The 27,645-nt window shown below is 41.0% G+C and overlaps 1 protein-coding gene and 2 pseudogenes across 1 annotated transcript in view; 1 reads left to right on the top strand and 2 right to left on the bottom strand.

Annotated features, from left to right (window-relative positions):
* Positions 1–13,198: 13,198 nt before the first annotated feature.
* Positions 13,199–27,645, top strand: part of SLC39A10 (solute carrier family 39 member 10) — a 164,560-nt gene continuing 150,113 nt past the window's right edge. The window contains exon 1 of the mRNA XM_050752321.1: positions 13,199–13,306. The gene's annotated coding sequence lies outside the window, so the exon portion shown is untranslated. The remainder of the gene's footprint in view (positions 13,307–27,645) is intronic.
* On the bottom strand, positions 14,122–14,274 carry LOC126933326 (uncharacterized; annotated as a pseudogene).
* Positions 19,983–21,457, bottom strand: LOC126932966 (adenosylhomocysteinase-like; annotated as a pseudogene).

The raw sequence follows: 27,645 nt of genomic DNA, 5'->3' as shown, positions 1-27,645 counted from the left end.
ACATAAAATAGAATTGAAAACAAGTTTTTAAAAATGAGCCTAGGCTGGGTGCTGTGGCTCAAGCTTGTAATCCCAGCACTTTGGGAGGCTGAGACGGGCGGATCACAAGGTCAGGAGATCGAGACCATCCTGGCTAACACGGTGAAACCCCGTCTCTACTAAAAATACAAAAAACTAGCCGGGCGCGGTGGCGGCGCCTGTAGTCCCAGCTACTCGGGAGGCTGAGGCAGGAGAATGGCGGGAACCTGGGGGGCGGAGCTTGCAGTGAGCCGAGATCCCGCCACTGCACTCCAGCCTGGGCGACAGAGCAAGACTCCGTCTCAAAAAAAAATAAAAAATAAAAAAAATTAAAATGAGCCTAAGGGAATAGAATAGCAAGAGAGAAGTTTGTTCAGAAAATCACTGCAAACATATATATATACACATATATATATATATATTTTGAGACAGGGTCTCACTCAGTCGCCCAGGCTGGAGTGCAGTGGCAAGATCTCAGCTCACTGCAAGCTTAACCTCCCAAGCTCAAGCATTCCTGCCACCTCAGCCTCCCAAGTAAGTATCTGAGACTACTGAGACTACAGGTGTGTGACACCAAGCCCAGTTAATTTTTTTTTTTTCCTTTTTTTGTAGAGACTGGGTTTTGCCATGTTACTCAGGCTGGTCTTAAACTCCTGAGCTCAAGTGATCTGCGCACCTCAGCCTCCCAAAGTGCTAGGATTACAGGTGTGAGCCACCATACCCAGCCAGGTTTCTATAAATTTTTTTAACAGATAGCTTTCACATGTGACTCCATGCATCAGAGTAGGTAAATCAAAGAAGAGAACCTCATCAGTTAAGACTCACAATATCATAAGGTAAAAACTAATCCTTTCCTCAAAAGAATGAGAAAAATACTTACTATAATCCCACAGTGTAGTTGTGGTGGCAGAAGGAAAGACGAGAAAGGAACAGAAATGAAATAAAAATGCTCAGGAGGTAGAACACACCAGATAAAATAACTGTAGGATGGCTCATAGTTTTCCTGCCTTGGTGACAAGGAGAATGGAGACACTATAAGCTAAGATGAAGACTAAAGGCGAGAAAGACAGTGAGTTCAGTTGTGGGAATATGAACTGTTTAATACCCTATGGGGAAATACTAGTAAAGTTGTCCAGTGAGCATCGGGGATGACGAACTCAGATGACAGGCATGATTGGAATTAGAGATATCAGATAAATGAGCTTATAGTTAGAGTTGAATCTAAAAAAAATGGATAAGCTCAGCCAAATGGGCTTGTAGACTAAGAAAAGAAGGTATGTAATGAGTGATTAAGAGCATAGTCTCTGGAGCCAAAATGTTAGCATCTGAATCATAGCTCCATTACTAGCTAGCCATGTGATCTTAGGCAAATTAACTTCTCTGTTTCAGTTCCCGCAAATATGAGGTTGTGAAAATTAACTAAGTTATTTTATGTGATATACTTAGAAGTGTGCCTGGCCAATAGTAAACATCCAATAATCTGTAAAGAGAGAAAAAGGGGACATGGGACAAAAGAGAGGCAGAGACAGAAAAAGATTGGTGGGAAAGACAGCCAAGGAAAAAAATCCACCGAGAAGCAGTGGACAAAGAGAAGGGGGTTATAAGAAAGCCTGGAAAGTTGCTAAAGGAGAAGAGAAATTAAAACCAGCAAGGAATGTAAGAATCTCAACATGAAGTGTTGGTTCAAAAGTTGGATCTTGCTGGGTGCGGTGGCGCAAGCCTGTAATCCCAGCACTTTGAGAGGCCAAGGCAGGCAAATCACTTGAGGTCAGGAGTTCGAGACCAGCCTGGCCAACATGGTGAAACCCTGTCTCTACTAAAAATAAAAAATTAGCCAGGCGTGGTGGCGTGTGCCTGTAATCCCAGCTACTCGGGAAGCTGAGGCGCAAGAACTGCTTGAACCCAGGAGGTGGAGGTTGCAGCGAGCAGAGATCTGCCTACTGCACTCTAGCCTGGGCGACAGAGTGAGACCCTGTCTCAAAAAAAAAAAAAAAAAAGACAAATGAAGAGTTCACGGGATCGGTATTTGGGTCAGTAGGAGCTCTGAGAGAGTGCAGCACAAAAGCAGAAGCAGGAGATGTGTGGGAGGCCACTGCACAACCTCCTCACTAGCTCCTGCTGTTTTTACCTACTTGTGTGTGTACCTAATAGAATTTTTCTTGATATGAAGGTGTAACATGAAGATTTAGCATTTTCTTTCAATTTAGTCAGCTTCCTGCTTTTCATGCAAATTGGTCTAGAGAGAGCGTTTTAAGTAGATAAAACAAATTCGCAAAAATTGTATTATTTTGATCACCTTCCCCAGTTCCAACACTATCAATCAACATCGCCTGCTTTTTCACTAAGAAAATGCCAAAACAAAAATATTAGAAGGTACAGTAAGAGCCTGTCTCAATAACTCTACAGCGCTGAAGCGGGAATGTCGGTGTATATGAAAATGTGTTAGGATATGTGTTTAACATGCCGATTTTCAGGCCCTGCCTTCAGAGAGATCCGGGAATCTGGATTCTAACACACCTTCCATGTGATTCTGATGCACGCAGCCTAGGAAGCTGACTTTTCAAAATAATCACTCAGAAATGTGTAAATATATTGAGTAAATACACTTTGGTTAGGAGATCAGGGATATCACAAAAGCAAGGCAAGATATTTCATGATACTTAGTCCCACACTTAAAGTATTCCTAAACAGAAGTGTTTCTCAAGCTTTAAGGATTGTTAAAATACAGATTGCTGAGCCCCACACTATTTCTGACTCCGAAGGTCTAGAATGTGGTCAGAGAATTAGCTGTAACACGCTCGCGGGTGACCGTATGTTAAAAACTCCTGCTCTTCAGCTTCACAGAATTGTAACACAGTCCTTGGGTGTGCGTGGCCTTAGGGAAGGCGGGGAAGAGGGATGAGTTCCAGGACACCGCCCCCTCCGTCCCCCCCTCCCCCGTCTCCCCTGCACCCCCACCCCCCTCCCCCACCCCGCCTCCCACACCTCCCCCACGCCTCACCCCTCCGCCAACACAACGCCAAATCCACACACACACAAGTCCGGCAGTTGACCCTGCCCAAGCTGCGAATGTGAAAAGCTGGCCCTCCATACACGCAGGGTTCCTAGCCCACCAATGCTGTTTTCCATCCATATTTGGTTGAAAAACAATCTGCGTAAAAGTAAGCCTGCGCAGTTCAAACCCATGTTGTTCAGAGTCAACTTACTTTGCTCTCCTCTGTCAGCAATATGAAGAAAACCATGCTGGTCATTATATATATTTTTTTTAAAGCATTAAAAAATAGGCTGGGCATGGGGCTCACGCCTGTAATTACAGCAATTCGGGAGGCGGGGCGGGAGGATTGCTTGAGCCCAGGAGTTCCAGACCAGCCTGGGCAACATAGACACGTCTCTATTTAATTAAAAAAAAAAAAAAAAAAGTCATAAAAGATAAAGTAAGTCTTTGTTTGTTTTTGAGACGGAGTCTTACTCTGTCACCCAGGCTAGAGTGCAGTGGCATGATCTCCGCTCACCGCAACCTCCGCCTCCCGGGGTTCAAGTGATTCTCCTGCCTCAGCCACCCAAGTGGCTGGGATTAGAGGCACCCGCCACCACGCCTGGCTAATTTTTATATTTTAGTAGAAATGGGGTTTCACCATATTGGCCAGGCTGGTCTTGAACTCCTGACCTCGAGTGATCCGCCGGCCTCGGCCTCCCAAAATTCTAGGATTGCTGGCGTGAGCCACCTCGCCCGGCCGAAAAATATAGTAATTCTGATCCATGGTGGCAAATATCACACAGCCTTACATACTAAAGCAGGAGAATGATTTCACACATCAATTATACCAGGTGGTCTCAAGGCCAGCCCAGGGAGGTCAAAGTGCAGACGTGCAGATTTTGCTCCTTCAACTACATCGCAGTGGTTTTGCACAGCCATCCTAAAACTTCCCTGAGAGGGTTTAAATGACACGTGTAAGGGTACTGGGTTCAGCCTTAGCAAAAGATGTTGTTTCAATTTGAGCATACGTCAGGAGAGAAATAGTTTGAGGATTATTTCTCCTCCCTAACACTTGGATGTTGTGTAAGAACTCAAAATGAAGATTCAGTTAATGATGAAAATCAGCTTACTATTCTCGTAAATGACTTATTTTCTAACTATGATTCATAATTACATACTTGCATAGCGTGTGTTCAACATGACTGTGCTGTGATTCTTTCTAGCAACTAGTTTTAAATTCCTTTAAAATGAGAAACCTGAAAATGTTTTTGGATGATGCATTTATTGTAACAAATTTAAGTGTAGGATTCCTTCATAATTGTACATTTCATCCTTTTTTTTATAGTAAGTGCTTTTTCACAAACATATATTACATGCTGACTTTCAAATAAGAAAGGCTATCACAGGAAATAATACCTGCTAGGTTTTTTCTTTTTTCTTTTTTTGAGACAGAGTTTTGCTCTTGTTGCCCAGGCTGGAATGCAACGGCACAATCTCAGCTCACTGCAACCTCTGCCTCCGGGTTCAAGCGATTCTCCTGCCTCAGTCTCCCGAGTAGCTAGGATTACAGGCACCCACTACCACACCTGGCTAATTTTTTGTATTTTTAGTAGAGACGGGGTTTCACCATGTTGGCCAAGGTGGTCTTGAACTCGTGACCTCAGGTGATCTGCCCGTCTCGGCCTCCCAAAGTGCTGGGTTTACAAGCATGAGCTACCACACCCAGCCAGGTTTTCATATTCTTGTTGGAAGAGTATTACTTTAAATGTATATGCTCAAGTGGAAATTGTTAATTATGGAAAGAACAGGTGTTTCATGAGAGAGACAACATTTACAGTCTTTAATAAATTTATAACAATTAGAAATGAAGATTTGTGACCTCAATTACATAGTCACAAATTTTTTGTAGGTGAATTTAAGGCAAACAGATTTTTTTAAACAAAATTACTGGTGATGAGAGTGGAAAATAAATACCATTTTATCCCTCCACTTTCACATTGGCTTAGAGAATAAGAGAGGTTTTACCTCACAGGTGTTTTAGATGTGAACCAAGTGGTTCTGATCTGCTCACTCTAGTATAACGATGAGATTTCTGGAACCCCATGGGTGTCCAAAGGTGCTTCTGTCAAGGGAATAATGTCTACAGTGTGAGCTGCCAAATAGCTATAGCTTTTCAAGATGCCTTCTAAGCTGCAGTAGAAGGAAAAGAGAATTCCTTCTTTCTTGGAAAAAAAAAAAAAAATTGATTACCATTACAAAGAAAAACAAAAAAAAAGAAAAAAGTTGTTTTTAAAATTAAAGTAATATATATATGGTTTTTAAAGTATTAAATAAAAGAAAAATGGTTTTCCTTTTTATAACACTCTCTTCTCAGAATTAAACAAAGTTAATAGTGGTTTGGTATATATACACATAAAAATACTTTGCGTACATCCCAGGTTATACACCTTTCCTTTGTCTCATTAACACAAGTGCGCTCATACTAAGAGGTGACACTGTGCTAGCAGCCCTCGCTCACTCTGGGAGCAATCTCGGCTCACTGCAAGCTCCACCTCCCGGGTTCACGCCAGTCTCCTGCCTCAGCCTCCTGAGTAGCTGGGACTACAGGTGCCCGCCACCATGCCAGGCTAATTTTTTGTATTTTTAGTAGAGATGGGGTTTCACCGTGTTAGCCAGGATGGTCTCGATTTCCTGACCTCGTGATCTGCCCACCTCGGCCTCCCAAAGTGCTGCAATTACAGGTGGTTTGCAGTTTGATAGATATTGTTAAATTGGGTTCTTAAAGAGTTGCCAAGTTTCACTCCCACTAACAGTGAATAAAAGAGCACATCTTTTATTCACTGGTTCTTTTCTTAATCATTGCTTCCAGCTACAGTAAGAGAAGGGGCGTATTCCAAATACTGGCAAGAACCCATCTACTGCCTGTAGAATTCTCCACTTGTCAGTGCACCAAAGGACTTGCTGAATTCTGGTGATAACTCTCAAAGGCATCTCTCTAATTTCACTAGTCAGTTTATCATATAAATACATATTTAGCATATTTATCAAAGGATAACCACCATATGCTAGTTTCCCTAGAGCTTACTGATTATCTGGAATTTTTGCATCTGTCCTATATTTTATTTTGTCCTTGGCAAATATATAGTCCCAGTATCTGGGTGCTGATAATAAATAATAATAGCTGCCTCATATTGGATGATTGCTGTAGGAACTCAGAACATATTATACACATTATCTCATTAATCATAAAGCATCCATTTAAGGATGGCATTTTCATCTGTATTTCAAAATAACATAAAGCTTGAGCCACAGACTGTTAAGAATTTCCCTTAAGGGTCTTCATGAATTAATCGGTTTTATATGTTCTGGTCTTCTGATTTGAGTTCAGCAAAGTTCATGACAGAGGCTCTCTGAGTTCTCTTCATTAAGGAAAGTCTCAATGCTTTTATAAAACCATAACAAGCAAAATGGAGCAGAGGTCTCCAGAGGCAACAGGGAAGGTTGTGAACTACTTTTCTCAAAGGATTTTGCCTTCTTCCATTAAACAATTACAAAGGAACTAAAAATCAGGCCACAGGTAGGGAAGAAATCACATTGTAGATTAAAGTTTACATTAATCTTAAGATCCAGGAGATTTTCATGGTGGTGATTTAAATGAGACAACAAAACCTATAAAATTTCATGAGACACTCTCAAGCTTTGATTAGATTGGAATAGAAGGCGATGAACTGGAAGTTTTGCTAGGTTGGTTAGACAAGATGTAGGGGAAAACCTGTTATATAGGCCATGTGAGGCCTAATAACAACCTTGGCAGAACTGTCTGACAATGACACCAAGTGAAACGTTCCATTCAGCACCACCACTGCGAAATCTAGGACTGGTTACATGGAATTCCTGGCCTGACACAGACAGGGTTTCCTACAGAAGCCCCATGTGGGCCAAGAAAGACACTGACAGGACTCCGTAGCATTTCCTTCACGTTTATTAAATTGCCAGCTACAGGTATACTGTGGATTGTTCCATTGTTGCATTTCTATTCTTCTCTCATGAAAGTTAAGATTCTGAAGATACACAAAAAGGCGAAAATGCCTTTCACACAGGAATCCCACTCAGGGATCCTCTTCCTGTAGTTGTGTTTCAGTAAGGGCTGCCATTGCCTCTTCCTGTTAGAATTTGCAGCAGAATCCTATGGCCTGGGAGGAGGAAATGTACTATAGTGAATAGAAAAAAAATAATACAAAAGCCCATAAATAAAATCCCCTCTCTTGCTTTATAACTTCAGTCAAGAGTGACTTGTGAACTAGTAGCAGAGATCAAAAGACAGTATACAGACTTTTTTCCAGAAAGAATGCTGGGACAGAATTTTTTAGCATTTCAAACACTAAAATAGACCGAAGGAATTAAAAAAAAATAATGTGCAAACTACCGTGGGCTTCAGTTAGCAGAACTGATTTGTTTTCTATAGCAGCAAAATTAGATGTGACTATCTTCAATGCTATGAACGATGGAGCTTAGCTACATAGCTCATATTTGTGCTAATTTCAGGGCATTAAAAGGTTTTTCATTGTTTTTATTGTTTCAGGCCACTCAAAAATATGCACACTCAAGTAGCTGTACTGAAAAATTATGCCATGTTTGACAAAAAAGCTCTTATGATAACATACCATTGGTGTCTCCGACACTTGAAAGATTTCCTACACGTGAAGCAGTTGCTTTAAACACACACATGCACATACTAAGCTGTCCTCACTAAGAAGAGGCAAGGTCAGACTCCAAGGGGTTCCTGTCTCCTGTAGGGTTTGTCATTAGAGAACAAAGGCAAATTGCCAAAGCCTATGTACATGAATTTTCTGTATCCTCCTTTGTTTTGGTTATGAGGCCCAACCCAGTGATTTTACAAGATGCCTGCTGTGTTCCTGAGAAAATAAAATGTGCAAAGCACGCTTCCCTTCAGCCTGTCCATACCCATGGGAGACATCTTCAGTGATTAACTGCGGGATTCTTAACCGCTCCTCTCTCCATTCCTTCGGTAGTTTGGTGTTAATCACAACAAAGTTGTCCTTTCAAGTGAAAATGCTGGCAGGTCCCTTTAGGTTTTACTGGGCCCCAGAGACATTTGGCCTAATCTGAATCTGAAGCTTAATTTCCAAAATTTAATTGATCTGATTTTTTTTAAGTCACTCATACTGCCAAAACTATAGATGACCTTTTTAAAGATTCTTTTAGGCAATTTCAGTGGTTTGGGAGAACATTCAGTGCGGAAATCTTTGTATTCTCTAAAACTGGGAGGCCTTTTTATAAACTCGCACAATGAAATACATTTAGCACTAGAAGGGATCTCCAAATCATCTATTATAGGCCTATTGTTTTATCAGATAAAATTTCCATGATACAATTTTTTTGTAAATATGTATATTTTGGATAAAGTAATATAAGCATTTAGTTCAAATTTCAAAAGGTACAAAACACTGGACAATGAAAAATAAATGTCTCCCACTCCCAGTCACCCAGTTAGCATCTTTGGAGGGAACCACTGTCACCAGAGATAGTCTATGCATGCTATGATATCCTTTCAGCAAGAGCTTCAGACCTAGCAAGACCAAAGAGGTCATAAATGAGTTGTATTTGGAATTAACATAAAGTAATAGTAGACCCTTTAACTTCAGTCTCAACTCTCATTACGTACTAACTTGAGCAAGTTAACTAATCTCTCTTCCTCAATTTCCTCATCTGTATGATAGAACTAATGATACCCACCAGTCAGGACTGTCAAGATTATGTGAGGTAATGTACCAAAGTCCCAGATACGTATCTTAATTTTGACTATGGGAAAATGTAATCTTTTTTTTTTTAATCTATCTGCATTCTAAATGTAGAGGACCACAGTTTCATTAAGGTAGGAATGAGGATAACTATACAAAATATATAATAAGGAAAAACGTGGTATGATGTCTGTTTGCATAGCACTATCAGTTTATTTTTCCCAGCCTTGATGAAGTGGATTGGCTTCTTCCTTAATCACTTTCATTTCATTAATAGTTGTCTTTAATCTTCTCCAAGAGCACATCACACAACCTGAAAGTCAGAGGCCTCCCTGAAATCCACTACTTTCAAAGATTGTATGCTGATCATATTACTGAGAGCGTTCAAGAGGAGGGAACTTATCATTTAATAAATTTCGATGATGCAACTAATGTGTGCTAGATATTCTGCTAGGTGGTACAGAACCAAGCAAAACACAGTGGAGAAGATGGTACTAACAACTGTTCTACTTAGGGAGCCAGGAAATTGAAGGGATTGCTTTGTCTCCTAAGACCTAGAAAATCATTAGTCTCACTCAAATTTAAGAGTTCATTTGTAAGAAAATCCAATCAAACGATTTAAACAGCTAAGGGAATGTACTGGCCGATGTGACTGACGAACCCAACACTGGGCAGATTTTAAGAAAACCAGTAGTCCCATAATGTCAGTCAAGACCTACTTTCTTTCCACTGCTGCGCTGTCTTCTGTGATGCGGTTTTCATCTTAGGCTGAATGGTAGTCAGAAGCAACCAGAGTTACACTCTTCCTAGTTCATACCTACAAAAGCAGAGAGTACCTTTGAAGCAACTCCCATGGATCAGACAGGAATTTTCTTTTCCAAAAACTGCAGCAATTGGCCGGCATTGGTGACTCGGGCCTTTTACTCTAGCACTTTGGGAGGCTGAAGTGGGCAGAACACTTGAGCTCTGGAGTTAGAGACCAGCCTGGGCAACATAGGGAGACCCCGTATCTACAAAACATCAAAAAAATTAGCCAGGTGTGGTGGCCCCCTCCTGTGGTCCCAACTACTTGGGAGGCTGAGGTGGGAGGATCACTTGAGCCCAGGAGGTTGAGAGTGCAGTAAGCCGTGATCCTGCCATTGTCCGTCAGCCTGGGTGACAGAGCAAAACCCAGTCTCAAACAAAAAGCAAAACAAAACTCCAGCAACTGTCTCCTTTATTGTCCATTAATGGTTCACATGCCTACTCTGAATCAGTCACATGGACAGAATGATGTGATAATGCTGATTAGTGTAAGACAAACAGGTTCTCTGGAGGTGGGCAATCCAACCCAAGCCATGCTCAAAAACATACTGTTTGTTTAAAGTAGAAAAGGCTCTGGATTGTGAGAAGGGATTTTACAAATGTCAGTGTGAGCTCTTGCTACTGCTTCTCTCTGCATGTCTATTCTAGGTTGCTTTTGTAGGCTGGCTCCATGTGTAAGGATTTTACTTTGGGTTCCCTCATAATTTGATGTCCATGTAGCTGAAGCTTGCCATAGAGCTCTCACACTAAATACCCATGACCCTGCAAATCCAATTCTCATCACTTACCTATGACTTTTGTGTCTCAGTGAAATTTTTTCAAACAATATCATCTAGTTGGCCTGGCCTAACCTATGGATTGGCTCTCAGAGTAGGTCTCCCCACACTGGCCCAATCATCATAACCAGGGGAGTAAGGTCATATGATATAAACATAGATGACTAGGCCCATCTGTTCAGCAGAGGAACAGATACTTTTAGAAGAGAATGTGGGCAGAGAGGCAATTATATACATCTCTCACCAGAAAAATCCCAGGGGTGGAAATGATGGGAAGAAATAGCACCAAATTTAAAGAAAAGAGAAAAGCTGCCACTGTAATTCAAAATTAGACAATGTAACTGATCATAGATTTTTGCTATAATCGCTATTTTGGCCTTATAATCTCTGAAATTTACTTTACAGAACACTGAAACACTTCTTTGAGGATAAACATTACAGAAGAAAACAATCTTTGATCTAGAAACCTAAAAAGATATTTATGCTCATTATATCCCAGGTGCTGAAAAGTGTCAAAGCACAGCTAAATATTATGCCATTTTTGCAGACTCGGAATGAGTTTAAACACTGAAAGAGCTACCAGAATACCCCAGCAGAACATCTCAAAACAAAGCTTTCTTTCACTCTTAAGAAAACTACCAAGCCAGCACGGTGGCTCACGCCTGTAATCCCAGCACTTTGGGAGGCCGAGGTGGGCGGATCTACCTGAGGTGAGGAGTTCAAGACCAGGCTGCCCAACATGGTGAAACTCCGTCTCTACTAAAACTAAAAAAATTAGCCGGGTGTGGTGGCGGGTGCCCAGCTACTCAGGAGACTGAAGCAGGGAGAATCGCTTGAACCCAGGAAGAGGTGGAGGTTGCAGTGAGCCGAGATTGCACCACTGCACTCCAGCCTGGGTGACAGAGCGAGACTCCATCTCAAAAAAAAAAAAAAAAAAAAAAAAAGGAAAATTACCTATTTGCACTTCTCGATTTCCAGGAAGGTGTTAGAGATCTTCATCCCATCCCCAGCCCAAATCTAGATGTGTTCACTGCAAAGGGAGAAGTTTTTGAGTTCTCAGCAGTAGCTGTGGCTCCAAGGAAAGCAGTGTTGTATCAGTATTAGAGTACACAACCAAAGCTCTGCTGGAGCAAAAGAGGAACACAGAAAGCTAGGAATAACAAATGTTTTTCTTCACTCTCATATGATTCATTCAGGCTTTCTTTGACCTACATAGCCATCTGACTGGCTACTGTTTTCTTTCTTTTCTTTTTTTAGAGATGGGGTCTTGCTGTGTTGCCCAGGCTGGACTGAAACTCCTGGGCTCCGGTGATGCTCTCTCATGAGCTTCCCGAGCAGCTGGGACCACAGGCATACACCACTGCCCTGAACTTGATTAGGAATATTTTAAAATGTAAAATAATAGTGAAAGGATTCCCTAGTCCCCACAAACCTGGGAATGGATCGAGCTGAGGACACCAAAACTTTTTGCTGAGACATGGAAGTTGCACTGAAAGTTTTCTTGATGGTTCTAATGCATTAAGAATTAAGACTCTTGGCCGGGCGCAGTGGCTCACGCCTGTAATCCCAGCGCTTTGGGAGGCCGAGGTGGGCGGATCACGAGGTCAGGAGATCGAGATCATCCTGGCTAACAAGGTGAAACCCCTTCTCTACTAAAAATACAAAAAAAATTAGCTGGGCATGGTGGCAGGCGCCTGTAGTCCCAGCTACTCGGGAGGCTGAAGCAGGAGAATGGCGTGAACCTGGGAGGCGGAGCTTGCAGTGAGCCGAGATTGCGCCACTGCACTCCAGCCTGGGCAACAGAAAGAGATTCCATCTCAAAAAAAGAAAAAAAACAATTAAGACTCTTTGCCTAGATTACTCCCAAAATATTAAAAATAACCAAATAAAGTGGAACTAAGGAAAAATATAAGACACATAGAGAAAATACTTTTCAAAAAATGTTATTTGACCTATGGCTCATTCTGATTTTAAAAGCAGTCAAACAAACGAAACACATCCTAGCGACGCTTATGACTGAAGAAACCATTGATACTTAAAAGAAGAGAAGACTTTAGACATAAAGGCAGAGTGGAATTTTTAAAATCAACATTTCATGCAGCAGCTCCACATGGCCTTCCCATGTCTCAATAGCTTTGATTTGTGGAAATAATGGTTATGCAATTTCCTCACATTGTGCTCCAATCACAGCATGTAAGCAACAATAAAAAGAAAACAACTAAATGTACTTGAAGCTGGAGATTTTGATAAGGTTTTCTTTTCACTTCACAAAGTTTGTTAACTGGATATTTTTCTAAGGCAACTGAAATATTCCTGCTGAGTTTCAGACAGATATACCTAAAGGCAGCAAAGTGTCTGATTTTCTTAAATGTATCTATGGCAGCAACACTAGTTAATTTAGTCATGGAAAATTAACCAAAAAGAAACTATCAGACTATAAGAATTCCACAGTTGGCAGATTGTTGGTCTCTCTCTCTCTCTCTCTCTCTCTCTCTGTCTCTCTCTCTCTCTATATATATATATATGCCATCTGTTTACAGAAGATGAGAAATGTTGGAGAAAATTATTTCCCTTAGGGTATAATGTTATGGCCATTCAGAGAGAGGTCTCTGGTATTTTCAAGGAGGATTTGGTACAAGAACAAGACAGCATCAGGTCTGCACAGTCATTGGCTGAGAAAAACAAAGATGATTTCCTCTAGTCCATTTTAGTTTTACTCTTTGAACTTCCAAGTGTATTTATTGTTTTTATTTTTAATGTGGCATGGATTGTTTTAAGAATCAACTTGGTTCCCTTTTTTGAAGTCCTTTTTTTTTTTTTTTTTAGTTTGTTGAGACTGGTTTCTAAAGTGCTCCACCTCCAGTCATTAGATGGGGGGCTACAGCTTGGAGAACACACAGTTCTGAGTTCAACTGCGGACGGGATAATGAAGGGCAGCTGCAGAAGGAGGTAGAGCTGCAGATTTGGAGGTAGGTGGCAATACAGTATTTCAAAATAAAAACTACCAAGCTTCAGATCGGTGATAAATTGTCATGCACTAAGTGTACCTGGAGAAATAAAACTAATCTCTATCCATTTTAATTCTCTCAGAAGGACTTTCCCTCTTACACATAAAATCCTGGGAATTTCCCCCTCCTCATCCAGTCATCTCTAGGTGATTAATCATACATTGGTCACTCGTCACTAGATGGCATTGTGCAATGTTTCTTGACAGCAGTAACTAAATTGGTAAAGTTACAGCTTGGGCTATTTTTTTGGTATTTTCTTCTTTGGGATGGATCTAGAGAATCTAAATCTGATCCTGGATATGTCATCATCTTTATATGTTTTATGAGTTTGGCTTTGTAAAATTTGTGTCTTCTTTGACAGTCTTTTTCTTAGTATAACTTCCTAGTATACGAACCCAATAATTATTAGTCTTAAATGGACAATAAATAAATTCTTCCTCTAATTTTTCTCCAAGTCACATGTACAAAAGTTTACTTACATTTGCAGAAATAAAATAAAGCTCAACATATCTAGGATCTCTACCTAGACATGAAGGTAGAAAAAAATATATATGGAAATATGCTTTATCTAAGCATGGCCAGTTGAAATCTAGATGTGGATAAGCCATGAAGATAGAGTAATATAAAAAGATCAGTTAATGCTTTCATAAAACTGTGAAATTCACAAAGGAAATATAATAGCCATAAGTAAGTAAAACTGATATAAATATGACATGAATTAGTGGTCACAGTCTTGTACTCTTCTGGACATGACAAATAATTGTGACCATTTTTATTTGTTGTGTTCCCATAAACCTTATGGTACTGAAGAATAAATTGTAAACTTCTGTGTTATCAATAAAATAGGACACATTTTCCCAAGTTATAATTATGACTTACTGACCTGAGAATTTGTACACTTGATCTTAGCCAAAAGGCCGAGAAGCGATGAGAATTTGTAAATAATAATGGATGATAAAATGAATTATTTGGAGTGAAGCTAGCAAGATAAATTATAGATAGATAGATAGATAGATAGATAGATAGATAGATAGATAGACAGACAGACAGACAGATAGATATGGTAGATAAATGCATAGCAGATAATACAGCATTTGACATTCCAAAGTTATATAAAAACTATAATATTGCTCTGCTCTTTTCATTTACTTATTTTAAAATCTGAAAAATTGTTTCTCTGTTTTAATTTGTTTTTTAATTTTTATTTCATTCATTTATCCATTCAAAACCATTAACCAAACACCAGCTTTGGATCTGTTCAATACCAGAGATGCAAAGATAAGTAGGATACCAAATTTGTCCTCAAAAAGCTTTTAGTCTTTTATGTTTAGCATCCATAAAGTAAATATCAGAATCATTCATGAAAGAAGGAGCAAGGGGGAAGGAAAGAGGGAGACAGATAATGCAAAGAGTCTTAGACAAGGAAACAAGATGCAGGCCGGGTGTGGTGGCTCACACCTGCAATCCCAGCACTTTAGGAGGCCAAGGCAGGAGGATTGCTTGAACCCAGGAGTTTGAAACCAGCGTGGGCAACATAGCGAGACCCTGTCTCAAAAAAAGAACAAAGAAAAAAAGATGCATGGTTTATGGTCACAGCTCTGTCAGTAACTCATGCTTTAACCCTGGACCTCCCTCATTGTATGTTCAAATGAATAATTTTATAGAAAAGTGCTTTGTAAACTGTAAAATGTTTTTAAAATATTAGTTTTTAAAGCTTTTTCCTATAACAAACTCAGTTTTTTTTTTTGTTTGTTTGTTTGTTTGTTTTAATAGAACTTTGATCCTTCAGGCCAGTGCATCTCCCTTTTAGTTTTCTATTTCAAAATTCCAGCTGCATACATAAAGCCCATTAAATTTCCAACTCATCTTGTAAAACAAAAATTGGACAGAAGCACCACAATCTTCTAAAGAGAAAAGGCAAAAGGCTAACCTAAATGTCCAGTGATCACATCAAACTCTAAAACGTTGAGATGCTCTGATTATCCCCTTTCCCCCTTCTACTCTGCTGATTCTTGCTTCTTCTCTTAGTTTCTGCAGGTGCAAAATGTAATTTCAAGTAAATCTGTTACAATAAAACATGAAAGATGAAAGACCTCCATTCTGGTCCTAGGCCATTACCTCTTCCACACTTTAATGGTAGGAAAAAACCAAAAAGGGTTTGAATAGATTGCTAGATTAGGAGATTCAGTACAATATCATCTATTCTTAGACTAGCTTAATAGTTCTGCAAAATGCCTATTTTTCATTAAAGCCAGTCTTACCATAATCTACAATAGATAAGTCAGAAAATGTTTTGTTTTCCACAGATTGTATACAGAAATCATTATGTAAGGAATAAGAAACCCAAATGTATTTAAGACCACAAAGAAAGATACATAGGTGGAGGAGAGCATTAGGGAAAACAGCTAATGCATGCTGGCCTTAATACCTAGGTGTTGGGTTGGTAGGTACAGCAAACCACCATGGCACATGTTTACCTATGTAACAAACCTGCACATCCTGCGTGGGTTCCTTGGAACTTAAAAAAAAAAAATTAAATTTAAATTTAAATTTAAAAATTATATATTTTAAAAAAAGAAAGATACAAAAAAAGGTGTCTTTCTTTAGTCAAGTACTTGACTGGATCTAGGTGTGTGTAGAGAAGTGTTTTATCTTAATTTCCTGGTCCATTATGTCTTTTCCTGGTCCATTATGTCTTTTACTTTGTTACTGCATTAAGCTGTTTGTAGTATGATGACAGCTTACTAATAAAAAAATGATTTCTAGCGGCCTTTCTAGTGGCCTGGCACGGTGGCTCACGCCTGTAATCCCAGCATTTTGGGAGGCCAAGGCGGGCGGATCACGAGGTCCGGAGATCGAGACCATCCTGGCTAACATGGTGAAATCCCATCTCTACTAAAAATACAAAAAATTAGCTGGGCGTGGTGGCGGGCGCCTGCAGTCCCAGCTACTCTGGAGGCTGAGGCAGGAGAATGGTGTGAACCTGGGAGGTGGAGCTTGCAGTGAGCCGAGATGGCGCCACTGCACTCCAGCCTGGGCGACAGAGCAAGACTCCGTTTCAAAGAAAAAACAAAAGTGATTTCTATATTTTTAGGTTTTCAAAAATTTTTAAATTCAATTAGGTTTTTTCACCCTGCCCATCCCTCAAAATTAACTTCTAATTAAGCATTTTGGCTGAAAATGTTCCCTCAATACATTAGAATAACCCGGTTATTCCTGGGCTCAAGCTCCTGGGCTCAAGCAATTCTCCCACCTCAGCCTCCTGAGTAGCTTGGACAACAGGCATGTGCCATCACATGTGTCTTATTTTTATTTTTATTTTTTTTTGTAGAATGGAGGTCTCACTATGTTGCCCAGGTTGGTCTCAAACTCCTGGGCTCAAGGGATCCTCCTGCCTTGGCCTCCCAGAAGTGCTGGGATTACAGGCCTGAGGCCTTGGGCCCAGCCTGAATGATTCGTTTCATCCTAGAGTATTTGTTTACCTTCAGACATGGGCTATGAGAAAATCTAGAGGGTTAGAAATAAATGTTTAAAGACCAAGATACTTATTTAATATATTATTTCTTTCCTGACTTTCCCTTCATTTTTCAGGTTTATGACATTTTTGTCTTTATTTAAAATATTAATTCAAGCCAACAAGTATTATAAAAATGACATATTAGTTTTTGTGCACAAAGAACAGAGGAAATGGAATTTTACTTTGCCAGTTTCAGAGACCATAGCACTCAAGCTTCTCATCATCAGTATATTTGGATGAAAAGATAGTCTTTGTCATGAAAGTATATGCACCCACATTTAGCCATGGACAAAACTTTCCTGGAAGGAAGCAGAGATTTTTTTTTTGTTATTATTTTGGGAAAGTGTACTGAGGCATATCTCTAAAAATAAAATAGCACTTCATCAGTACTGGTCATTTTTTAGCCACGTATGACAAATGATCACATATGCTCATAAAAATCTAAAAGGAACTGAATGTTGTTCTCTTCTGAAATGGCTAAGTATCTCTCCTTTAAACTGTATTTTAAAACAAAAACAAATTTTACCACTTTGATTGAAGAAAATGCAGGAAGCCATATGGTCCCACCCAAAGTTCCTGCATGCAAAATATCATGGGGAGGAAGGTTCAAGGTGTTTTTAAGAACATAACTTTTATGTTTCTGCCCTTTAACAATGGCACTTCCTGTTTTGTCCTCTAACTATAATGAGGCTATCAAGAAAGATTATGAACTTCTCCTTTTTGCATAGTGAATAGCATGTGTATACCATCTTACCACGTGTGTAGAATTCAAACTAAGTATTGCCATTACTCAATTCTCCTGAGGTCCAACAAGTTGATCTATGGTCTCCCAACAAGGGTTGGAATATTCAGTAATTTATAGTTACCTAGTCATAAATCTGGTATTGAAGTCAACAGAATGTGCAGTATTCCTTGTCTCAAATACACATGAAGCTACATGTTGCAACTAAATGGCCCCCGTGTTTTACTAGAAGTTATTAACAACCCTTAACAGATTAGGATTCAGTGATTGCCTCCTTCTAAGGCAATTCTTTTTTCTTCTTTTTCCTTTCAAAAAAGAGAAAAAGAAAGGAAGAAAATAGGAAAAGAGGATAAAGGGAAGGAAAGAAGGAAGAAAGAAAGGAAGTGTGGAAGAGGGAGGAAAAATGAAGGAAGGAAAGAAAAGTAGAGTAGAATGGGAAGATCATGACTTCAAGTGAAAAAGAAGCTACTTTCAATAATCAGAGTACCTGTTGCTTCCCAAAATTAGAAAAAAAATGTGCTTTTAGGGCCGGGTGCGGTGGCTCATGCCTGTGATCCCAGCGCTTTGGAAGGCCAAGGCAGGTAGATCACTTGAGGCCAGGAGTTTGAGACCAGCCTGGCCAATATGTTAAAACCCCGTCTCTACTAAAAATACAAAAATTAGCTGGGCATGGTGGCGGGCGCCTGTAATCCCAGCTACTCTGGAGGCTGAGGCAGGAGAATCGCTTGAACCCGGGAGACAGAAGTTGCAGTGAGCCGAGAATGCACCACTGCACTCCAGCCTGGATGACAGTGAGATTCAGTCTCAAAAATAAATAACTAAATAAATAAATAAAAATAAATTTCTTCAGGCATTTCTTATTATAATTAATGGTTTATGTTTGGTCTTTAAAAAAAAAAAACGAAAAAAGGACATGTTTTAGACGTAGATTCCAGATTGTTACCCATACCAAATGATACTAAAACAATAACACATTTGCTAAAGCAAAAGATAAGAAAAACACAAAGAATGCTATTGGTATAGCTAATACAGTGGCAAAGTTGTTAAGACTGCTAATCCCTTTTGGAAATCTGTGCAACTTGATGAGCAGATGCACAAAAGATAATAGTGGGAGATCTGAGATAACCAACGATAGTTAGAAAAGTCCATTTTTAGCAGAATGCATTCCGGGGCAGAAATAAGTGTAAATGCAGATTTTCTGGCATAAAAACTAAAGTGATTAGGCTTTCTTGACTAATATTTCTATGAATTTATAAAACTGAAATCAGACCAGGCTGGGCAACATAGGGAGACCTCGTTTCTACAAAAAAATTAAAAAATTAGCCAGGCCTTGTGGCATGAGGTTGTAGTCCCAGCTACTCGGTAGGCTGAGGCAGGAGGATTGCTTGAGCCCAGGAGATCAAGGCTATAGTAACCCATGATTGTGCCATTGCACTCTAGCCTGGGCAGCAGAACAAGACCCTGTCTCAAAACAACAACAAACAACGAAAAAAGAAAAAAACCTGAAATCACCATAAGCAATTGTCAAAAACAATTGTTTTCTCCTTTCATAAATAGTAAACATTTTGTAAAATAATTGTGCTCTAAAAATTATCACCAGTATGGCCGGGTGCAGTGGCTCACACCTGTAATCCCAGCACTTTGGGAGGCTAAGGTCGCCCCCCACCCCCCTGCCGCCGCTTTCTTTTAACATTATAAGCATTATATAAACATTTTAAACCAAATTACTCTTTTTGACCCAGGGTCGTGATAAGAACCATCCCGTTACAAAGTGGTGGTGTATCTATGCTTGCTTTTACTTTTTCTGGCCCCTCACAATCTCTGGCTGTTGCTTCTCTGTCGTCTTTTGGTTGTTCCTTAACAGTCTATTTTTATCTCTGTAAAATACTCACTGAAAGTACCAACCTTATTGTTACATAGTTTAAAAGAAGCCCCAGCACTAAGCCAGGCTTTCAATAACATTCCAACTTCAACAGTTCCTCCTTGCCCTCGGATATAGCTCCTTCTCACCTGTCATGGTTTTAGGAACCATTGAGCCTATAAACAAGCACATTGGTATAAGTCCATAGGCCAGGTGAAGACCTAGATGGTAAAGTACATGGGGGTTGTGACCCCACTATTGACCTCCAGGCTAATGAAGGACTGACTTAGTGAGCAGTTCCAAGACCACTGAGCTCATGGTTCCCTGTGGCTGTCTCCATTATACCTCCATCATAACCTGGGCTTCAGGAGGGGCCTCTGAATTCCCCCTTCCACATTTGGAACAGTATGAGGGATGCAGCAGAGTCCAAAAACTGAGTGACCAGCTTCAGGGTGCCAATGGGGGACGCTGACAAACCAATCACAAAGCTGGTGCCATTTGCTCTTGGGCAGGAGAGGTGAGGCCCAGGTAAGAGCGGCAGCTGGAAAGTGAAGGGCAGACCTGGCTCTCAGTAGCGGTAGGGATCAGACTCAAAGGGGCCGTCACGGGACATGCCCAGGTACAGGGCCTGCTTCTCAGTCAGCTTGGTCAGTTTCTCATTCAGCTTGCTCCAGTGGGCTTCAAGCACTGCTTCATCCAGCTTCTTGGGCCCAAAGTGAACCCTAATGGGGTACTTGTCTGGGTGAGTCCACAGCTCAATCTGTGCCATCACCTGGTTGGTGAGGGAGTTATTCATCAAAGAGCTGGGGTGGCCCATAACACAACCCAGGTTGACCAGCCGGCCCTCAGCCAGCAGGATGATGCAGCACCCGTTCTTTAACCAGGAACAGTCCACCTGGGCTTGACGTTCATCTTCCCGACAGCGTTCTTGCTGAGCCACCTGACGTCAATCTCCATGTCAAAGTGCCAGTGTTACCATGATGGCATCATCCTTCATCTGCTTAAAGTGCCAATCGAGGATGCTGTCATTACAGCCTGTGGTGGCGACAAAGATGTTCTCCTGACAGGCCTTGTCCATGGTTGTCACCTCATAGCCCTCCATGGCAGCCTGCAGTGCACTGATGGGGTCAATCTCAGTGACAATGATGCGGGCCCCAAAACCCCTGAGGGCCTGGGCACAGTCCTTACCCACATTGTCATAGCCCACTATCACTACTACCTTGCTGGCAGTCACCACATCTGTGGCCTACATGATGCCATCTGTGAGGGACGCTGGCTTGCTCTTGGTGACAAAACTGTTCACATTGATGACAGGCACCTTCAAGATCCCATTGGCCATCATCTTGTGTAAGTCGTGGACCCCAATCGGGGTTTCTTGGGAGATGCCTCGATGCCCAACAGGAGCTGTGGGAACTTGGTGTGGAGGAATGACATTGAGGGGCCCGTCCTTTTAGTTTGCTGCCTGCTGGATGCACCACTGCTACTCCTAGTCTGTTTCTCCCTTCCAGGCATACACTGGAATGCCAGCCTTGGCAATGGCAGTGCCGCATGGTCCTGGGTGGAGAACAGGTTGCCGCTGGACCACTGCCCCTCAGCAGCCGGGGAGATGAGGGTCTCAATGAGGACGGCGGTCTCCACAGTCCGTGTGCAGACGGCCAGCGATGCGGGTGCCTTTCAGTGGTTTGGAGGTCGAGTACAACTCCTACCCGCACATCAGGTCCAGCATCTCATCCTCTGCAGTGTCCAGGGTCTTGTGTCCCCAGGCAGCCAGATCCGTATCAGTGACTTTGCAGGGCAGTTTGTCAGACATGCTGGAGGCGCTTCTGCATGGAGTGAGGGACACAGGCGAAGGGAGCCAGGCCTCTGACTAGGGACAGACATGGCACAGGCTGCGCCGGGCAGAGCAGTTTAGGTTTTTATATAATTTCTCATAAGTAAACAGTTCATAAATTGATACTTTTGATTCATTTACAATATCAGTCAGGTCAGAGAATTAGGGAGTAGATAAAAAATATGGATACACATATATATATATTTTTTTTTTTGAGACAGGGTCTGGTTCTGTTGCCCAAGCAGGAGTTCAGTGGCACAATCTTGGCTCACTGCAGCCTCAACTCAAGCAATCCTCCTACCTCAGCCTCCCAAGTAGCTGGAACTACAGGCATGCCACCACACCGGGCTAGTTTTTGTATTTTTTGTAGAGGGTTTACCAGAAGTAGATACTTAATTTTTAAAAACCCTTTATAAACTAAATATATAATGTGACCATGATAATTCATTAAGTTCACAAGACACTCAATGCCTAGATCATTTTATCATTAGAAATTACGGCCAGGTGTGGTGGTTCACGACTGTAATCCCAGCACTTTGGGAGGCCACGTCTGAGAGGATCACTTGAGTTCAGGAGTTCAAGACCAGCCTGGGCAACAGAGTGAGACCTCTTCTCTATTAATTTTAAAGAACAAAAAAATTAAAATTAAAAAAATTAATGTTTAAATTAATTTTTAACTGGATCTCAGCAAGTCCAGTTTTAGATGATGAGAGTTATTCTGTATTTTAATAGTACCACTCATTAGTTAATAAATTCATTTTCCTCTTTGTTAAATAGAGATAATAGCCCCTACTTCATACGATTGTTTGGAAGTTTAGAATGATATAACACATGTGAAATGCTTAGTGCAATGTCTGGTGTCTTACTAGTGTACAGTAAGCCTGCTATAAAATTACTAGTTTTAGGCCAGGCACAGTGGCTGATGCCTGTAATCTCAGCACTTTGGGAGGCCGAGGCAGGTGGATCACCCAAGGTAAGGGGTTCAAGACTAGCCTGGCCAACTTGGTGAAACCCCATCTCTACAAAAATTAGCCAGGTATGGTGGCACATCCCTGTAGTCCCAGCTACTCGGGAGGCTGAGGCAGGAGAATTGCTTGAACCCGGGAGGCAGAGGTTGCAGTGAGCCGAGATCGTGCCATCGCACTCCACCCTGGGCAACAGAGAAAGACTCCATCTCAAAAAAATAAATAAATGAAATGACCAGTTGCGATAGTGTTACTGATGATAGTAATGATGATGCCTGTTCTACAAGGGTTCTAAACTTCCTCCAGAGGTTTCTAGTTTTACCTAAACTAAAAGGTAAGCCCCACCCTCCCCACCTCTCTTGTTCTCCCTGAGAATGCAATTTTCTTTTTTTTTTTTTTTTTTGAGACGGAGTCTTGCTCTGTCGCGGAGACTGGAGTGCAGTGGCCGGATCTCGGCTCACTGCAAGCTCCGCCTCCCGGGTTTACGCCATTCTCCTGCCTCAGCCTCCCGAGTAGCTGGGACTACAGGCACCCGCCACCTCGCCCGGCTATTTTTTTGTATTTTTTACTAGAGACGGGGTTTCACCGGGTTAGCCAGGATGGTCTCGGTCTCCTGACCTCGTGATCCGCCCGTCTCGGCCTCCCAAAGTGCTGGGATTACAGGCTTGAGCCACCGCGCCCGGCCGAGAATGCAATTTTCATACAGAAATGACATGCTAGAATTCCAGCGTCCTGCAGAATTACAGGATGTCTACAGGACGCTGGAATTCTAACTTTATTCCTCAGTAACTCTTTCTTACTTACAATAGTTCTTTTTTTTTTTTTTTTTTTTTTTTTTTTGAGACAGAGTCTTGCTCTGTCGCCCAGGCTGGAGTGCAGTGGCCGGATCTCGGCTCACAGAAAGCTCCGCCTCCCGGGTTCACGCCATTCTCCTGCCTCAGCCTCCCGAGTAGCTGGGACTACAGGCGCCCGCCAGCAGGCCCGGCTTATTATTATTATTATTATTATTATTATTTGTATTTTTAGTAGAGACGAGGTTTCACCGTGGTTGGCCAGGATGGTCTCGATCTTCTGACCTTGTGATCCGCCCGCCTCGGCCTCCCAAAGTGCTGGGATTACAGGCGTGAGCCACCGCGCCCGGCATACTTACAGTAGTTCTAACATTGTTCCTCAGTAATTCTTACTTAAGGTGTGTGTAGACTTGAAGAATGACAAAGCCATCCTTGGCTTGGTGTGGTAGCTCATGCCTGTAATCCCAGCACTTTGGGAGGCTGAGACGATCAGATCACTTGAGGTCAGAAGTTTGGGACCGGCCTGGCCAACATAGTGAAACCTTGTCTCTACTAAAAGTACAAAAATTAGCCGGGAGTGACAGGGGCCTGTAGTGCCAGCTACTTGGGAGGTTGAGACAGGAGAATCGCTTGAACCCGGGAGGCGGAGGTTGCAAGTAGGCGCCACTGCACTTTAGCCTGGGCAGCAGAGCGAGGCTCAGTAAAAATTAAAAAGAAAAGAAAAGAAAAAGCCACCCTTGAATTATTTGGAAGCTGCTTCTGAAGAGAGAGAACTCACAAAGTCAGCACTGTTTTTTATTTGACATTTGCTCATTTTGCAGTGAAAACTACACAGCAAAGTCCTTAGAATCATCACTTCAAAGGTGTAAGTTTTAACGTCAGTTATATCTCAAGTGTAAAATTTGGCCCTACGGAGTTTGATAAAATTGTAAAATGCAGTTTGGATGTTTAGGGACAAATTATCTGTGCTAAGAAACACAGAGAGAATTAACAAGCTATAAAAATTACAATAGCTAGAAATTTGCAGTAGATTAGGATTTGATGGGGATCCATGGTGATGTTAATTAGGAACAGCAAGCCCCTCCCACAAGCTCATCACAGGAATACCTTAGATTGAGGCAGGCTCGGACCATTTTGACCTTTGATCCTATCTCTTCCTACGAAGACAGAGGGAGATTTATTTAAGGGAAAGCAACACTGGTATTCTTCTTTGGACCTAGAGCACCTTGAAGAGCTGTTGCCAGGGTAAGTCTTCTTATGCTCCACCCACCCTGGGTTTAAGGCGTATCATTACTGGGTTTAAGGCCGGGGAAAGGATATTTAGTGCCTCTCTGACGTGACTGTGTATTTCTGTACTATTTAAGCACTTGAACCTGATGTTGTGGGGCTGGCACCCAACCAAGATTCAAGGATGGTAGAGTGCTTCTGGTGTATTAATGAACTATTTTGTTGAAGATGCAAATTTCTACAGAATGGAAACTGATAATCCAAAGAAAAATTTTGTCAACTTTGAATCTAAGATTCATGTACCTTGTCCACATTCTGTCATCCAACCTCCTTTCTCATTAGCAGAGAAATAAATCTAGGAATGACTAAATCTAGTAACAAAATAAGTGTTTGGCACATAGAAAACTAAATTACAGATATTAATATATACACAGGAGATCATTTATTTTAAGCTTAAATTATTAGATCTATGTTTTTAAAAGCAATTCAATGTGAGATGAAACAAAACTGAGGTGACTGATTTCTTTGCCATCTCTAAGCGATGTGGTGTTCCGTCTAATAGCTTATGAGTCAGTAGTGTGGTCCACATAATTTAATTGTGAGAAATCAAGTAAGACAAAGACTATAGATTTGATTTGTTCCTCTCAATGTTGCTTTCAATTATGAGGGTCTAGATTCTAGGATCATGCAGAATATTGGATATATGACACAATTCTCAGGCAACATTATTTGAGGCAATAAACAAAAGTGCAAAAATCTTGTGTCTGTTTTAACTTTCCTGATAAACTTTTTTTTTTTTATTTTGAAACACAGTCGCTGTGTCATCCAGGCTGGAGTGCAGTGGCACAATCTTGGCTCACTGCAACCTCAGCGTACCAGGTTCAAGCAATTCTTGTGCCTCAGCCTCCCAAGTAGCTGAGACTGTAGGCACACACCACCATGCCTGGCTAATTTTTGTATTTTTATTACATATGGGGTTTCACCATGTTTATCAGACTGGTCTTGAACTCCTGGCCTCCCTCAAGTGATCCGTCCGCCTCAGCCTCCCAAAGAGCTGGGATTACAGGCAACTTTACATAAACTTTTGAATTCAGAGAAAAAGGAAACAATAACAAAAACATTTTAGCTCCTTCTGTGTGAAATATATAATTTTGACACAGATAGTAGTGCAGATGTCTATGCTGATGGTTCATAACATCACAGTAATTTGCACAGTGGATGATACACTAAAGTCCTTTGGTTAGCAGCTTATAAATAGTTTGAGGCTTGTGTGAGGCTTGTGTGTAATTCTGTAAAAAAAAAAAAAAAGCAATTTAATCAAGAAAGATTTTCAGGCTGATAAGAAAATGGAACTAGTAAAATATTAAATCAGTAAAATGCATAAAATCGTAATGAAAAAGATATACTGCTAGCATGACCTCATGTCTTTAAAGTGATCATTAAATCCCAAATACCTAAATTACGTGATGAAGGAATATATTCAGAAAAATTAAGGGTTAAACTGAATACTAAAAATTTTTCTAGGCCAGGAGCAGTGGCTCACACCTGTAGCCCCAGCACTTAGGGAGGCCAAGGAGGCTGGATCGCTTGAGCTCAGGAGTTCAAAACCAGCTTGGGTAACCTGGTGAAACCCAGGCTCTACAGAAAGAAAAAAAAAAAATTAGCTGGATGTGGTGGTGTAGGCCTGTAGTCCTACTTGGGAACCTGAGGCAGAAGGATCACTTGAGCCCAGGAGGCCGAGGTTGCAGTGAGCCATGATCATACCACTGCACTCCAGCCTGAACAGCAGAGCCAAAACCTGTCTCAAAAAAAAATTTTTTTCTACTCTAAACGAGTCCTTTAGAAGCACTGATTCAAACTGCAAAACCCTTTTATGAAATGGTGAAACAGAATAATATTACATGAATGTAAAAGGAAGTTAGGAAGGACAAGAGATGATGAAAATAAATGCAGATAAATTTCCATACAATGTAAAGTATGCACATTAAAACTTTTAAAAAGCATGTGCAGTTTTCACAGTGCTAGCCTTAAAAGTTGAAGAATCAAAGGTAATACAAAGAGAAGTTGTACAATACAGAGACAAAGCTGTGGTCATTAAATAGTACTTAATACCTTCTGGGAATCTTACATTGAACACTGAAAATGGGTAAAAAATGTTCAAATCCTGGTTTATATTATATATCCTCCACTGGAATTGCTTTGTAGTCTTAAAAAAAAAGTTAATATGTTGCACCTTGAGATTAGCTGTGGCAAGGGTATAATTTTAAAAATAAAAGAAAATTACTTACAGGCCCAGACAGTTCTGTAGGCATTTTAGGTCAGTGCCAACTTTTAAGTATACTGGGAGGTGTCCAGTCCCTGGGATAGAAGCACAGATTCCAGGCTATTGGAATGGCTGAAGTGTGAATTAACTCTGTTGGTGCAAACTCTCTTCCAGCTCAAAATATTCTCAGCTCCCCAGAGCAGCAGGCCTATCCCAAGTTTAGATTTCTGAAAACTTCTCTTTTGTAAAGTATGTTATTTATACTTCTTGTTGAATGCCTTGAAAATTAAAAAAAAAACAAAAAACAAACAAACAAAAAAACAGAAAACTAACAAAAAAGTATGTTATTTATTTATTTTTAATTATTAAAACAAATTTTTTTTTGAGAGAGTCTCCCTCTGTCTCCGAGGCTGGAATACAATGGCATAATCTCAGCTCACTGCAACCTCTGCCTCTAGGGTTCAAGAGATTCTCATGCTTCAGCCTCCCAAATAGCTGGGACCACAGGTGCACATCACCATGCCCTGCTAATTTTTTTGTATTTTTAGTAGAGACGGGGTTTCACTATGCTGACCAGGCTGGTCTTGAACTCCTGACCTCAGGTGATCCACCTGCCTCAGCCTCCCAAAGTGCTAGGATTACAGGAGTGAGCTACCATGCCCGGCCCTAAAGTATGTTATTTAGAAGGGCAAAACCTCTGGAAGAAATAATATTCTGAAAACGAAGGTCAAGAGTAGCGTTAGAGAAATTCTGGTGATTATTTATCCATTCACTGAAACAAATCGATGAAATGAGCACACTAAGTAAAACTGTGACACATCAGTACTGTAAAACTGGAAGAGTTTTGTTTTGTTTTTCTTCTGTTGTCATGGGTGATGGTGGTGGTGGTTGCATTTTTTGTCTTTGATTCAATCTTCAGGTAGTTTGTCATACAATAATTTTAATAATTAAAAAATAAATTTCAGATTATCCTTTTTTTTTTTTTTTGAGACAGTGTCTCACTCTGTCACCCAGGCTGGAGTGCAGTGGCACGATCTCTGTTCACTGCAACCTCCACCTCCCCAGTTCAAGCAATTCTCCAGACTCAGCCTCTCCAAGTAGCT

The sequence above is a fragment of the Macaca thibetana genome, chromosome 12 (genome assembly GCF_024542745.1).
Source record: "Macaca thibetana thibetana isolate TM-01 chromosome 12, ASM2454274v1, whole genome shotgun sequence".
Classification (NCBI taxonomy): domain Eukaryota; kingdom Metazoa; phylum Chordata; class Mammalia; order Primates; family Cercopithecidae; genus Macaca; species Macaca thibetana.
This window is presented reverse-complemented; position numbering and strand designations above follow the sequence as displayed.